This window comes from Plectropomus leopardus, chromosome 10, assembly GCF_026936395.1.
Source record: "Plectropomus leopardus strain MGB_pleo_1.0 chromosome 10, ASM2693639v1, whole genome shotgun sequence".
Lineage (NCBI taxonomy): Eukaryota > Metazoa > Chordata > Actinopteri > Perciformes > Serranidae > Plectropomus > Plectropomus leopardus.
The window spans coordinates 29,130,171-29,146,668 of NC_142185.1; the positions used below are offsets into that span (position 1 = coordinate 29,130,171).

General features: G+C 40.4%; 1 long non-coding RNA gene across 1 annotated transcript in view; it reads right to left on the minus strand.

The window, feature by feature from the left end:
• The window catches only part of LOC148188547 (uncharacterized), a 34,578-nt gene extending 18,310 nt beyond the window's left edge, over positions 1-16,268 (minus strand). The window contains exons 1-3 of the long non-coding RNA XR_015777582.1: positions 16,051-16,268; positions 15,102-15,156; positions 14,941-15,006 (exon numbers count right to left, since the gene is read on the minus strand). This is a non-coding gene — a long non-coding RNA (uncharacterized LOC148188547). The remainder of the gene's footprint in view (positions 1-14,940; positions 15,007-15,101; positions 15,157-16,050) is intronic.
• Between the last annotated feature and the right edge of the window lie 230 nt (positions 16,269-16,498).

The window sequence follows — 16,498 nt, forward strand, 5'->3', positions numbered from 1 at the left end:
TAGAAGTTGTGGTATTAAGTGTACATTTTTATCTTTCTGTCTATCTATAAAATATAATATTGACTTCTTAAGCAATAGCAGACAAAAGCTGCTTTTGTTTTTAATAGACCATGGATGGTTGTAACACGTTTCATCTTGTCGCCTATTACTCGCTAAATTTTTGTGTTTGGCTCTAAAATTTTGACACGAAGTACCTGTATTTCTCTACTACAAATATCAATCTTTCGAACTTCTTAACTTATATCACGGAATTCATGAGCTGATGTCAAATAAGAGGACTTTTTATAACCTGCCCTACTATCTGGGTAAGTTGTAACAATAAGGGCTCATTTATAGTCTCTTTATGTATGAAAATAGATCAGTTAATGTCAAATGTTGTAACCGTCACTGCCCGAGTACACGTGTCCTTTATCTTGGCAACCATTAGATGGCACTAAAGTCAAAACGTTTCACAAAAATGGCGACAGCGGAACAGGGCGAAATAATCCCCCTTTAATGGAGGCAGCGTTTCAGAGGGTCTGTGGGGACGTTAAATACTTTGCTACATGTGGACGGAAAATCTTGTCACTTTATCACTGATTCGTTCCATTTCACCATTTTTAAAATGTCTTTGTCATGTCTTATGGTTGTGTCTTGCGTGAAATACACTACACTGCTCTCACAATTTCTGGTAATCTTGCTGTTTTTTTCGGTGGCCATAAGCTTTGAAAAACATGCAAGAATATGGATGAAATGAACAAAGACTACATGCAGAAGGCTCCATCCAGGTCCGTAAATGTTTCTAACACTAAGCATAAATGAGCCTTAAGAGTGAAAAACTAAAAATCACACACACGCACACACACACAAATGGATATATACATTAATAACCAATTTCTACCAAGTTCAAACTCACTAAACTGTACCTGAAAAACACAAATCTGCTGCCTCAGTCAAGTAACCACTCAAGGCAAGACCCGTCAGGCTGTAACAACTGTCAGTTTTTACAACCATCACACATCTTAATGCAAAACTCATTTGGCAAGTGTATGAACCATTATTTGTCCAAATCTTTCACTGTGTCACAGGCAAGAAGAAAGAGGACACAACTGCAGATCGCTCCAAAATCTTTCCAGGCATAATCTGTTCAGCGCCAAAGAGCATATAAACAAGTTACCGGCTGACCAATCTGGTCTGGTCAGCCGCGACTGGTGGAGCATTTAGCAGCAAAAAAAGGCAGATATTTCCTTCAGGAGACCAAAACAGAGCTAAAAATAAATTACTTTCCTAGGAACACAAAAAAGACTTCCAATGCTCCTGCGTGATGCGCAAACAGCTATTGCAAGCTTAAAAGCACTTTATAAGAGGCTATGGTTGATGAACAGGCAACTCACGGGTGGTCTGAAGAAGCACATCAAACAGCACAGGGAACTGGATGCTGACATGAAGGAAAGATATGTATGGCAACAAAGCAACATAAACAACCTGCAATAAAGCACAGAGATAAAGGGAGCAGGTATTTATACTGGAGGAGTTAATGAGGTAATGAGGAGCAGGTGTGCAGGTGGGTGTGGAGAAAGGTGACTGGGGAAGGTGGGAACACCGAGGGCATCTGGAGGACAGGAGGGGAATAAAAATGTGTGGAAAGATGTTGTGGGAACAAAGTAGTGAGTCTGACTCAGGCACGTCTGGCTTTACTGCACCAGCATTATTTGTTGTCTGAAATATGTTGTTCCTGATTCCTTTTCCTTTCCCTTATTTTCAAGTTGGTCACTGCCTTTTTGCCTCCATGTTTTTGAAAGAAATCAAACCAATTTGCTCGGGTTTCAAAGGGTCAAATAGCTTGTGAAAGGCCTCTAAACACAGCACAAGAAAACTGATGTCGATCCAGGTTTCAAAGGATTAAGGTGGAGAATGAGCTTTAAGACGGCGATCACAAAATGCACAAAAAGACTGTTTCACACATGAACCGTGCTTTTCAAATGTAGCCACATAAGCGTTGGTTTATGACTGTGACTGCAGTCTGAGTTCATCCATGACTTCTACAGCCGTGCAGCTGATTAAAGCAGGAGAACTTGTTCACAGCTCTATATAGCCTCTAAAGAGCGGAGAACAGCAGCAGTGTGAGGCACAGAGTCAGAACTCTGAACAAGGTTACCGAGCTGCAGGAGTATCAGACTGGTAATTACTGAAACAGTTACACACACATACTCACACACACACGCACACATGCACGCACACGCGCGCACACACACACACACACACACACACACACAGGCATCTGACATCTGTAGGCAACTGGTGCCACCGCAGCTAGCAGCTAATTGGATCATTGTCTGGAAAGGAGAGAGGAGGAGCGAGGGATGAGGGAAGGAATAAAAAAAGAGGGGAAAGCAAGCAGGGGAGAGAAAACAGGAGATTAATGAGACCAACAGCTCCCCAAAGACTGCTGGGCAAGGTGAAACTCACCAGGGAGACGAGCTGGAGATTCATCTGTTTTCTACCACTTATGCAAAAACAATTTATATAACCATGTATAGCACCTGTTTCTTTAGACAACAAAATACTGCTTAATATAATATGCGAGGTTTCATCTTTCAGCCTGCTCTGCCTTCCTTGTAAAACATATTGAGTTTTATAAAAAGTTGACTGAATGTTTAAATTTCATGTTTAAAGAAAATTGGAAAACACGCTCTTATCTGAGAACTCCACTAATCAATATCTGTCAGTGAATCCAATGACAAAATATTAAATGTGTGGTTGCTCACGGTGACGACCCACAGAGCATTATCAGACAACTCTGCAGCTCTATAGAGTTTTTCAGTCTCTTTTAGCTCATTGTTTTGGTTTTGCAGCACATTCACGGTTTGGTTCGGTTGGTTTTCCAGAATTAAACAACCTCTCTAATATACTTCCTGCTCAGCACCAAACAGCAGACAGACACTGGCCAAGAGCTCATTACAGATTTGCACAAAGCTTAAGTGATAATTTTGAAATGTCAATTAAACATAATTGCGAGATGACTGCGTTTCCACTGAGTGAAGTTATGCGTATTCTCCTCTCGCAATAACATTACTAGAAGCATGGCAATGGATGTTCAAAATATTTACAGTTTATCTGTATGGATTATATTGATGCTGAATTGACAAGAAAAATGTCAACATATGACGCCGATCTTGTGTTTCTAAATAAATGTTTTTGCAGACACATTGCAAATTGACTTTTATTTCTATAACTACAATTATTGGAACCAACAACTTCTACATTTTATTGAATTGCTATATACTTCTTAAAGGGAGTTACAGTAATATTTTCCATCAGGAGCAGGATGGGTAATAATCGCAAATAGTGATCCTGCAAGAAGGACGGGGAAGTCATTTATTCAATAAAGTGACTGAAAAAGAACCCCTTTTCCTGAACGGCTGACCTTTTTGTGTCGCAACAGGCCACATGTGTTGATCTTTATTGTTGCTGAATATAAAGGGACAAATTGGTGTGTGTGTGTGTGTGTGTGTGTGTGTATTTTACTGGAAGCTGGAGTCAGGGGAAGAATGACTCATATGGATAGTCTAGTGAGACAATGAGGGCCGCTGGAGGATATCACTCTGCATGTGTGAGCATGTGTGTGTGTGTGTGTGTGTGTGTGTGTGTGTGTGTGTGTGTGTGTGTGGGTGTGTGTGTGTGTGTGTGTGTGTGTGTGTGTGTGTCACAGTGCTGATTGAGGGAATGTCACAGAGCAATGAGAAGGAACCAGGCCAACTGCCACCAGAGCGCTGGCGGTCAATTTGGATGGACTGTCACTGCGGCTCGCCTCATGTCCACGTCGCCTCCTTCCCCCTGTTGCTCTCCAAGTGCTAACAGCACACTGTGTGGAGGATCAGTGTGTAAGTGTGTGCGAGCATGTGTGTGTTCACTGGCCTATATTTGACATCAGTATAGCCTTATAGCCAGATGGTAATGATGCCCCACTGGCCCCCATGTGGAACAGAAACACTGACACGTTGTGAGCACTGAGGATGTGAAGCAGCGATGAGCAGTGACAGGACCAAAGCTTCTGCTGTCACCGCTGGACACAGCAAGGACAGGCTGACAGCGCGTGCACGCACACACACACACACACACACACACACACACACACACAAACTTAAGAATTTATCTGAGTTTTTTATTCTGAACACTGAAGCTCCATTAAGTGATTTTTCTGGACACACGCACTGAATCAAATGACTCACTGTAGTGTGATCGAGCTGCTGCTGCTGCTGCTGCTGCGTATTTAAGTCAAGTCTGCAGATGAAACTGTAAGTCAAGATGCAAGTTCCCAACGCTGTATCCAGTTCTTTTTCTAAATCCATGGGATGCCATGCCATTCATGTTTACATCTTGCGCTCTCATGAGTATGAGCCTATGGTCCATGAGAAGATACACACTTTCTTCTGCACGAGCCTCTCACCCGTGTAGATGCACACTTCCTTCGGTTGGTGTAGTTTAGCAGAAAGAGAACAGATCCCACATTAAACTGCTCACAACAAGGTCTGCCGATTATCTTGAGTAACTGGGGCATCATTTCTGGAAAGAGACATTGCTGTTGAGTTTTTAAAAAGTATTTTTTAGGCGCTTTGAGCACCACAAGCTGAGTGCCATCTGGTTCCATTATATTTGAGAGAAGGCTGACATCTCTGTAGCCAATATCTCCAACACTGCAACTCACAGCAGAACAATCATGGCTGCTAAACAGCACTACAGGAAAGAGAAAAATATGAATTTGTGATTTTGGGGTGAACTGTCCATTAAAAATCAATCATTTAACCTCTTAAAGGAAATATTCTTCACAATTATCAATCAATACTTTTAATTCTAGTTTCTGATGACATTTTACAGCTAATATATGGTCAAATTTATACATAAAGAACTTTTACATGAACGTGAAGCATGCACAGTGTTCCTTACAGTTTATGATACATACTGTGAAAAAATAGTCATCACACACACTGCGCTGAATATGGCACATTGTTGTGTTGTGCTCTTTGTTCCAGTTCTATCAGAGTAGATACTCGAACGACGGCCTGAGACCTTGACTCACACAAAACCAATTGTGTATGAGTGTGAATATGCTGCACGAGTGTGTTTGTGTGCGTGTTATTACAGGCTTCCTTTTCCTTTTTCCTCCTTCACATTGAGCTGCTGCAGGATGCACCAGGTGCAGAAAGCATTCAATTGGACTCACACACTGAGAACTGAAGGATATTCACAAGAGAACAAATGAATGAATTGCCAATCTAACTTTTCTGACTGTTCCTCTGCTTCTCTAGTTCTCTGTCGCTCTTCTTTTCTCTTCCATTTCTCTTGATCCTTCCAGAAATTTCTTAAAGGAACAGTGTGTAAGATTTAGTGTAATTGTGTGGTGAGGATTGCAGATTGCAACCAGCTGAAACGTCTCACGTCCACAGAAATCTCTTCCTCTCCAAAACAAACAGACCAGCTGATGAAAACCGGTAAAAACACTGAGTAAAGCAGTTGAACATCACAAATCACCGTTTCCTCAACATTGTTTGGTATGTTGCAGACGGACCACTAGCCAAACACCTACTAACGTGTGCTTACCCTTTTTTTCTTTGACAATATAACAGACATACAGCAGGTTTTTATCAGGAGCCATATTATCTGCAGAGGTTTCTTCCTCTCCAAAACAAACAGACACAGTGATTAAGCCACTAAAAACACTGAATAAAAAGTTTCATGCAAAAAGAAATCTGCAGTTCTCCAAGACGTTCTCATCCAAATTGTCACATATTGCTGCTTTGCTGGTGGACTTCCACGTCCACGCTCTAGGTAGGCCTATCCTTCTGCGTCAACTGTTGACGTGCCGGGTTGCTACTACTGAAGCTGGGATGTTAGCAAAAGCACATGGTTGCATTACACTGCAAAAGCACATGGTTATGTTTAGTATATATACTGTATATAGCACAGGCAACAAAGGCACAGATGTTAGGTTTCGGCAAAGAAGGCATAAAAAACCCCCAACACATTCAGACAGGAAGCAAACACTGGATTCGTGCATGAAAGTCCGTGGTTTGTTGGATCAATTCACCGCCCACCCTTTTGGGACCTTAATGCTCCTTATATTACATTGTTACCAGCAGCATCTCAACCTGACACCGATCTGTGGCTTATCATGTGCATGAGACAGGTTTTGTCCGGCCGTGTTCTCAGTGGACGGCAACCATCCGTGGATCATGCTGCTGTTACATATGTCGTCCGGCGGCGTATAATAACACTGTTTGGTTGTTCTGTCGGGCCACTTTCTCAGAATTATGCAGATGTGAAAGGTGGCTTTTGGTGTCAGGATCTTACACCGAAATCACTGCAAAAGTGACCGTATGTGACGACTTCGGAATGGGAGCGGGCTGAATTATACGCAGGGGTACGGTCCAGTGATTTAAACCAGTTCAACAGTTTTTTCCGACACTCAGGGGTTGAGAGGTTGCCAACTATGGTGGCCGATGCCAAAACATGGATACATGAAAGCACATATAACCCTATCTAGAGTCAATGTTTGGTTTTTCTGTTCTGGGCTACTCTTCAAACATGGCAGTGTAACATGGCGGACTCCATGAATGGGGACCTACGTAGATGTAAATGTCTCATTCTAAGCTAACAAAACACGACTATTCTTATTTTCAAGTAATTATACACTTAAGAAAACATACATATTGTATCATATCCCACGTCTGCCAAAATACCCCCCTAAATCCTACACACTGAACCTTTACTATAGTTTTTATATAAAGCATAGATTTCTTGTTGTGTATCCATGCATGCGCAATATATTTCAGTATCAGATGACATGAAATATGAAACATTATGCATCATTAATCACTGAGGTGAAATAATACTCACAATATTAACTAAATCTTATAAATCATGTCCCCCAAAGGAAACTTGGTGTCTGTACTGAATATTTAATGCTTGAGGGTGCAATTAAATGACATGTTATTGACACTGTGAACTGTCTCTGGTCTCAACTGCAGATGCAAAACATCGACGAGTTAATTCCTTTAAAAAACAACCTTGTCCTCAGCAAAAGATACTAAATCCGTTCCTCCAAAAAACAAAATCCAATCTGTCTAGAATCTGGAGTATCTGGACGAGGACAGGGTCTTATTGTTCTCATGTAAACACTCGCTGCTCCTGCTCAGCCATCTTCCTGTGAGGAGAAACGGGCCCTTCAGCAGCTCTTTGCTTCACTGTTTTTATACTGTTTCATGTCTGATGATTACAGACTGACAGAAAGGACACAAAGAGCTCGAGGCTTTTAGCTTCGTGGACAGGATGAATCCAAGATGCTCTTTCAGGTCTCTTATCAAAGGCAGGATCTCCATTACCAACTTACATCTGAGGAGAGTCGATAGCTTTCTGATTAAAAGAAAATTAATGTTTTTCCTTTCATATGGGGTCTGATTTTGTTGTTTTGGATATTAGTCCTTTAGGTTATGATTACATTTTACTCATGCGTCTTAAAGAAACCCTGACCTCAGGCTCAATTTGATACATCGGCGAACTGGATTGCTCCCTACAGAGCTCCACCAGCTAGATGTACACATGCAAGGAGGAAAGAAAAACAGATTTTTATCAATTTCATTGATGTCTCTCTGTGTCCTTGTTTAATATCCATCAAAGTGATGCCCATTTGTGCAGGCGGTGGTTATAAAGATGAGCCAGATGTACTAAAAGCTCTCATCATAATGATGATGAGACAGTGAGTTTAAGTTATGTGATGGATTCAGACTTAATACTCACATTACATGATGAATATGATTTTTTTACTGGAAGCTGGTGGATCCCAGTGATAAACTGGCTTTGTGTGGCCAAACGTCTGGAAGCACACATTATGATTCTGCTACAGGGGTAACAATGCTCTGGCTTGTTTGTATTTCTTTAAACCAATCACAGTTGTCTTGGGCAGTGCTAAGATCAGGATGCAGCAATGGTGCCCTAAAAAAACAATAGACGGGTTTCCATTAACTCTCAAATTACGCAAATTTAAATTGCGAATTAAAATATGCCTAATGGAAACACGTCAATTGCGAAAAAACTCCCATTTTTTGCAAAATAAAGTTTTTACACTTGCTTGAGGTGATATTTCAGGTGATTTGAAAATGCCATATTTCGCAAAACTGCAATTTCTTTGGCTTTTATAGGTCTTATGATACGATGCAGGAACCGGCTTCCTTGGGCATGATGCAGCAGACGCTATAAGAGGTGTTATTGCATAACATTACTCTTCAAAAGTAAGAAATGAAACATGCATCTGCAGCGTTTTCTAAACAATAACAAAAGGCACAACATCTCAATCGCAATCATTTACTGTCTCTGTTATATGGCGGCTATCTCATCCTCTGCATGGAGGGTAAGGAGCTCCTGAATCTCATTGTTTTTCCAGTTTTCGGATATTTACGACCACCGATCTTTAAATTAGCTGCTATGCTAACAGCAGCTTTTTAAATCTCCAGCAATGGGTCTTGAACACAAACACGTCGTCAAAATGTCATACTCGTGCCGACCATGGTCATATCTTTCCTGTTTTATGTTTTACACATAGCTGGTTTTGGAGCTGTTAATACCTCTGATCCCAGCTTGGAGGCGAGACCACTCTGCCCCCGCTTTCCACGACCGGACATTACACAGAACAGCAAGGTGGCAAAATGGTGTTACACATCATACTGCAACAACACCACAGAAAATTATAGTACACAATATACAAAAACAATAGCAAAATAATAAAACCGTAACATTAACCTACAACTAAAGCAACACTCTGCGAAACAATATAAGAAAATAGAAAATATCAGAAAATATTGAATTTGTTTTTTTTTTCCTGGAATGGAAATAATTGAAAATTCCAAGATTTTGACATAAAAATCATTTGGTGAATGGACGTTGAAAAGGATAATACCCACCCTACTGCAGTATACCATATTTGTGTGGCAGAGTGCAGCAGTCAGTGGGACTTTGATTGTATCAGTACATCAACATTATGATTATCAATCTTCCACTAAAGCTCGTGTGTGTCAGGATTACTTTGCAGGAGTTGATAATCTACAGCTGCTGAGTAAACTTAATGCTTGTGTCCAGTAATGTAACTCCACGGCAAATAGCGATGAGAGAGCATCCAGAGGAAAAGCAAAGAGCAGGAAGGACGATGGGGTTTATTCTGGTAAACACTGTCTGAACTGATGTGCAGTGAGACGGAAGAGGAGAAAAATAGAGGCTGCTGTCAAAGATAATGTCTCTCCCCCCTCCGTTTCCCACTCTGTTTCTCTGGATCTGCGCAGGCACTGAATAATTTAAAGCTTTACAGTACAGCCGGTGATAAAGTCAACCGAACGGCAGAAGCTCCGACTGAGATGCGGGGAGACGAAGGTAGAAACATCACTTCTCGATATTTGACTCTACGTGATAAGGGGAACATGCGGCGCTCATTGTCTGCACAAAAGAGTACGATTTCCCAGATTACTGTTCCAGATAACGTTGTAATGTTACCTGATTACATCTCAATTCTGCATGCTAGGCTTTAGCTTACTTGAGCTGTGTGTGTGTCTGCATGCATGTTTTCCTCATGTGAAACTTTGCGGCATTATGATGCTATACAAATATTAATATGCAAACATGACACTGCAACTTGTGCTTTTTACAAGTTAATACTACCACAGTTTAACATGGCAAATAATATGAATACTTTGTGGAAAAAAATGAAGAATATTAATTATTAATTTAATGTCACCTTGCCATTGCATCCACTAAATGTTTGTTTTTGAATGTGGTATGATAACCTTTTTTAAAGTCTGCTATGAGTTGCTTTTATTACTCAGATTTTAGCATCACAAGAGTCAAACATTTCTCAAAATGAGTAAATATCAAATTAAGGCAAAACAAGGGTGCAATGTAGTTTTATGACTAACTATAAAAAATGACATTTAAGTCAAGCAGCAGGGGGATGTACGCTAAAAGGTCATGCCATTTCAAAATCATCATAAAACGTCATATATGTAAAAGGTTATGGATCATTCTCCTTGAGTCGGTGTTGCTCGGAAAAAAAGATCAGCCTGGATTTGTGTATTTAAATCTCAATAAAAATGTACACAGTGTCAGCTGAGACATAATGCAGGAAAAGCCTGGCCGCTGTATGTGACTGTATGTTGACATTATAAGAGCACGCCTCTGCGGTGAAACAAAAGTTTCAAGTGGGATAGGAGCAGGATTTCTGCGACACTCCCAACACTACAACTTTCAACGATTATTTGGGTTTTTAGGGAGGTTGTAAGGTTAAAGGTTTTCTAATTTGAAGCAATATTTCACGCACAAAATGCCCATTAGTGTATCAAGTACTCACCCCATGTCGAATTTGTGGAGACAACTTTTTCTTGCATGCTCCAATGCTGAAAAAAAGAATCCTAAAACAGACACGCAGAAGTGAAGGGGGGACCACATTTAGCAACAACAAAACTCCGTCAAACCATCTGCTTACAAACTGTCACACAAATTGTGCAGTAAAATCCAAGTCTTATTTATCCAGTCATATGCTTGGTACTTCTGAAACCCATGCATTTTGCTAAAACCTGTCTATTTAAAAAACTTCTGCATAAACAGTCTCTCACATGGACAAGAAGCACACTTGGGCAAGCACATGTGTTTGAGCAGAGTTCAAACGCACGTGTGTTTCCAGGCATGTTACTCAGACGTGCATGACACTGTTTGTACTGATCTGTTGTAAATTGTATACTTCTAATACTGCATGAGTTGTGTGAGAGTTTGTTTATCTTTCTGAAGAATGTTCGCCTTTTTTGGATTCAGCATTCACCGTGTAGGCATGCATTAAAAAAAAATTTTAAAAAATCAAGGTAACAGGCGGTGAGGCATTGTTATACAAATGGTCATTTTGCAGGTGAAGTGTTTTGTTACATAACATGGTATTATAGTATTACTAATAGAGAAGTAAAATAACTTGTGCCTTATTGATTTGCAGGTTCAGTCTGAGAGAATGAGGGGAAATGACACAAACCTCAATGTAATGAACAAGCAGTTCTAATGTATACACTTGCCCAGGCAGCTACTTGTATGTGGAACAGTTTTACATAGTAAGGTTAGAGAGGGTTAGAGTAAGAGACTTGGATTATACTGCATGAGTTGTGTGAGAGTCTGTAAAACATGTTTTGATGTAGATTTGCAAGTTTTCTTCACTAATTCAATATAACATGGTGAGTAACTGATATACAAATAGTTGGGAATGAACTGTACATAATCAACAGACCTTGTGGTGAGCACTTCATGTGGGAACTGTTTTCTGTCTAACAAACTTCATCCACCAATTGTATAACCCTGCAGAAGAAAGTGCACATTTACTGCTACCTCACCTAGCACCACTGAGCCACTGAGCCATGTTACAACTCAATCGAGGAGGAGGCCTTAATATTGACATCTCCCACTGTCATGAGCACCAGCCTCTCGCCCATGTGTAGATGCACACTTCCTTTGATTGGTGTAGTTCGGTAGAAAGAAAATAGTTCCTACTGAAACTGCTCACAACAAGGTCTGTGGTTTATCTTGAGTAACCAGATCATGATTTCTGGACAGAGACATTGCTGTTGAGTTTTTCAAATGTATTTTTTGGTGCTTTGAGCACCACAAGCTGAGTGCCATCTAATTCTATTATATTTTAGAAAAGTCAGACATCTCCATGGCCGATATCTCCAACACAACTCACACCAAAACAATATAGATTGATAAATTGGACTACAGGTAAGAGGAAGAATAGATATTTTTGACTTTGGGATTAACTGTCTCTTTAAGCCACTTTTTAGGTTTAATTATTACATTGATTAATTTGGATGTGAGTATTAATCTTTCCATTTTAACTCCAAAATCACAGATTTACTTTCTATTACTGAAGTTTTTGTCCCAACATCCCATTAAAAAAGCTTGATTAACGTGATGAGAGGAAGCAAGCAGAAAGACCATAACCTGGTTACCTAATGCAATCTGTGTGTGTGTGCTGATGCGTGCGTGTGTGTGTGTGTGTGAGAAAGAAAGAGAAAGCTATTGAAGTGGAGCGTGGAGGAAGCAGAGACTGACAGGGAGACAGAGATTAGCGGTGATAGCAGGCTAATGTGTGTTTGACCTCCTGAGTGGCTGTAAGCAGCAGATAAGCTAAAGACTTGATTGTCTGTGGACCTCAGCAGACACTCGCTGTAATTAGTTCATCTATCTGAACATGTAAAGACAGAAGTTACACAGACCACTTCTGCTGACCCCACGAGTCCAGACTCTTGAGCTTTGACCTCTGCAGACTAAGCCGCCGGAGTCTCAGAGAACTTCTTTTTCACCCTCAGTTAATATTACAATACATGCACTGAAAAAAATGCTGCACAAATCAAGAGAAGAGAGGAGTTTTGGAGGTAAAATAGTGCTGTTTTTTTTGCAAGACTGGAAGAAAACTTAGCTCAGGAGACAAGCAGGCAAACGCTATCAACACTGACTCTATCATGAAGCTATAGTGTTTGAAACGCAGGAAGAAAGAGTCACAACTAATCAGGGTTCCCACATCCAGAAGCTGGCAGGAGCTGTATTGAGTTTGGCAGCCTGAAACGACTGAGAACACCGGCAAAGCAACAGCGGAGAAACACACCTGTCCAAGAGCAACACAGTGGGAGCTCAGGGTTCCTTCAGTCATCACAAACACATCACAAGTGCATCGAAACAAACTCCTCCACAGGCTACGGCTTTACAGGACAGAATATTTAAAAAGGACTAATAAGCTTCTGGCTGCAGAGCATCTGCTCAAAAGATATTAATGATTTATGTTGGCTAGTCATTATTAATTATCTTAATTTTGAAACTGCAGATGGACATGATTTTGCATTTAAGCGGATCGACAATGTTTTTTTTGTTTTTTGTTAAAGAATGTTTTTATTCTGTAGTTATTCTGGTCACTTATCATTGATCTGTGAAGGATAAATCAGCGATCTATTATTTGTTATTGTTTTTGTGACAAGTTATAGCCCATAGAAAATAAAATATTATCAAAGAGTTGAACCATTTCTGCCAAATAAATAAGACTTTGCGGCGGATAAATGTTTATTCAGTCCAGATGGTCGACTGTTTACTAAATAATCTGCTGTAGAGGGATCAATATTTAACATCCTATTATTCCTCATGTGTTGGTCTGTTTGTGTGTGCGCACGTAGGTGTGTGTGTGTGTGTTTTCTCCATTTGGTTTCCAAACTAAATGGAACTAAATCACAACAATATTTAGGATACAAGCAACTAAGCATCAAAACTTTCATAGGGCAACCTTTCTGACTCGACGTCAGTTTTCTGCACTCATTTATGCATTGAAACCAAGAAAATGAACACTCTGATATTCTTGGGACTATTGTTAGCTTCAGATAAAGGAGATGGATATCACTCCGATTTTCCTGATACATCTTGTGTGTGTAATGTAAGTAGAAAGAGAAGAAAACATTGTGGTCTTACAATATATCCATGGATGGATTACTGAATGGGACAGGGGGCAAGAGAGTCCCCTGAACTGCAAAATGTCACTCAAATTAACATGTACTGACCAGGAAGAGACTTAAAATGACCAAAAAAAGAAAACATTACCACAAAATAACCAAAAACAGAGACAGAAGTGCGACAGAAACGACTAGAAAGAAGCACAACATGACCAAAAAAGACACAAAACTACCACACAGACACACATCATGCATAAGAAGCCACAAAATGTCTTCAACAATCCACAAAATTACTACAAAGACACACAAAATAGTCATGAAGAAGCACCACATGACCTAAACAGAAACAAAATGACCACAAGTGGAGACAGCATTTCCACAAAGTGACACAAAATGACCATGAAAGAAAAAAAGCCATGAAATGCACTCAGAAGCAAAATTACCACTCTCTGATAGAGAGGTGGAGGGGGGCTCCTCCGTGTCTGTGCCCAGGGACCCACTGTCCCATAATCCACCCGTGTGTATCTGTTTGTGTGTTGACAACATAGCTTTTACTCTGACACATGCAGACACCATGCTGTATTAGAGCTAATGCCTGCCCCTCAAAAATGTAACTACAGCAGCTGCAAAGACACCATGTAGAGAGTCAAAACAACATAAAGCAAGTTGAAGAAATATTCCTCAGTAACACACATTGAACAAAGCCCAAACTTCTGCTAAGTCTCAGGCACATGTGAATAAAAGAACAGGGTTGTTCCTTGCTCTAAACACAGACCAAATTCTGCACAACGCCTGATTGCTGTCGCGTTTGCAACAACACATGAAAGAAGACAGTTGGAAAGTGCACCTTTTCAGCAGTTTCCCTGAACTCGTAGATTTGGTGCTAAGCCAGGCCAAACACTGAGCACACGAAAAACAACTCTTGGTCAGATGGCAAAACAGCACAGCATCAGAAATTCACAGCATGTTTTCTTCATGTTTTCTAATAAATCTGAACAGAAATCAAAACATTTCCATCACTTTCTGTCAACAAAGCTGGTTTCTGTACGGACAAATGCAAACTGATGTCATGCTTCTTTCCTGCAACAACATCCACCTCCACACACACTCTGGTAAATGTCACACTGGGCTGATTCTTCGTCATTGTGACTAATTCTCCAACAAAGAAGCTTTAAAGCTTCACTGCTAAAATCATTTTTAGGAAGACAATCAGGTAGTAGATTAAATGTGTGTGTGACAGAGAGAAATTGCACATGTGGTTTTACAGTTTATAATTCAGTTTGTTTTTAGAAACTCAATAGGCCGACTGTGGCGCGCTCACACAGCTCAGATTGATGGGATACATTACTAAATCACCACAAACAAAAAGCAAAAAAGATTAAACGTCTCGGAATTCAATCTACACCTCATTTATCTTTAACAAGACCCTCTCAGAGAGCATTTATCTTACCTGTAAAGCAGACAGACTCCTTCCTTCACTTCCTGGATGCGGGTGGCTGTTTCTCTAGCAGGTGATCTGAAAGTTTGCAGAGTTCACACAAAGGAAGACAGCAGTGAGCTTATTTTGCCTTTTGTATGTTTACATGAATCCACTTTGTAAAGATACTTCACCTTTTTAAATGTGTAAATCAATAAAAAAATAACACACATCCATCGGGGCACTTTTCTGAAGACAAACATGAAAAAGAAAAAGAAAAAGCGACTCAAAAAGTTGTCATTGGTTCACTTAGGTCATCCATCTGACCCAAATGGACCAATAAGAACCAGACATGGAAAACTCACTGCATGTTAATTTAAACAGAAACAGGGATGCGTTTAACACCCTGTTATGTTACACAAGTGCACCGCCTTTAATACTGCCAGGTTTAATTAACTTCAGCTGAAGTGGCTTTAATCGCATGGGAAACATACATTTATATTAAATTAAAAGGTTGATATTCTTCCTCCATCTTATCCAAGTGAAGCCTAACTCCTACCGTAACTATATATCATGTGCAACACATTTTGACTCACAATTTGTCAAAAGTGTCACCTGCAAATTGTAACCAATGTATGTTTACAAATTGGGAGTTTTTTCAAAATTGACGTGTTTCTATCAAGTGTATTTTGTATTCACAACCTGCCTAATGTGACTGGAGCTGCTCAGCTTTACAGAGTTTCACTGTAAGCTTTACTATTTTGGTTCACTCTCACGGCTCTCATACTGCTAACAACTTGCTGCACACCACCTGCTCCGCACCAAACTGCAGACAGACAGTCAGTAACTAGCTGGTGAACACAGCGGAGCATTTAGCAGCTAAAGAGACAGATAGTCATGGTGAGTAATTTCAGAGCTGCTTTTATTCTGTGCACGGCAGTCGTGATCCATTTCCTGTCTCAGTACCAGGCAGCATTATAAGGGTAGGTGGTGGTGGACAGTGCGGTCTGAGAGTCACTCAAATGAGCTGACACGGTCCTTCTGGGAGATAAGTACAGAATACGCCACGGGGCAGCTCACCACATTTCTGTTTATTTGTGCTGTTAAGGAAAGCTGACGGCAGCTGTTTCTGTAAACACTTACCAACACTGCGCCGACTAATGCTGCTGAATAAGATTATAAACAGCTCACTCGCCTTCCTTCTCCACCTCTGACAAGAACTGAATAAGCTCGCAAAACTTGAAAATGCCCACACTAATCATCATTGTGAATTCCCATTTTCCAGCCAACACAGCCCACTGCTGAGGAATGATAATAATCCTCCGCGTTTGGCTTTACTGAAATGTCTTCATCCAGCCTCTTAAGCGCTCTGTAAGCAAAGAAAACAGAAGCATGCGTGAAAATGCAAAGTCCGTATTTACAGAAAAGCCAAGTGACCAGTTAAGATGATTTAAATCAGAGGGATGAATATCAAGACTGTCCTTCCAGAGAAATACAATCACAATTTGCTCCCTTTTAATTAGTTAATTAGCAATTTCTATGTAAGAGGACAAACTCACAGAGGCGATATGCTGCATACGAGCTCCCTTAC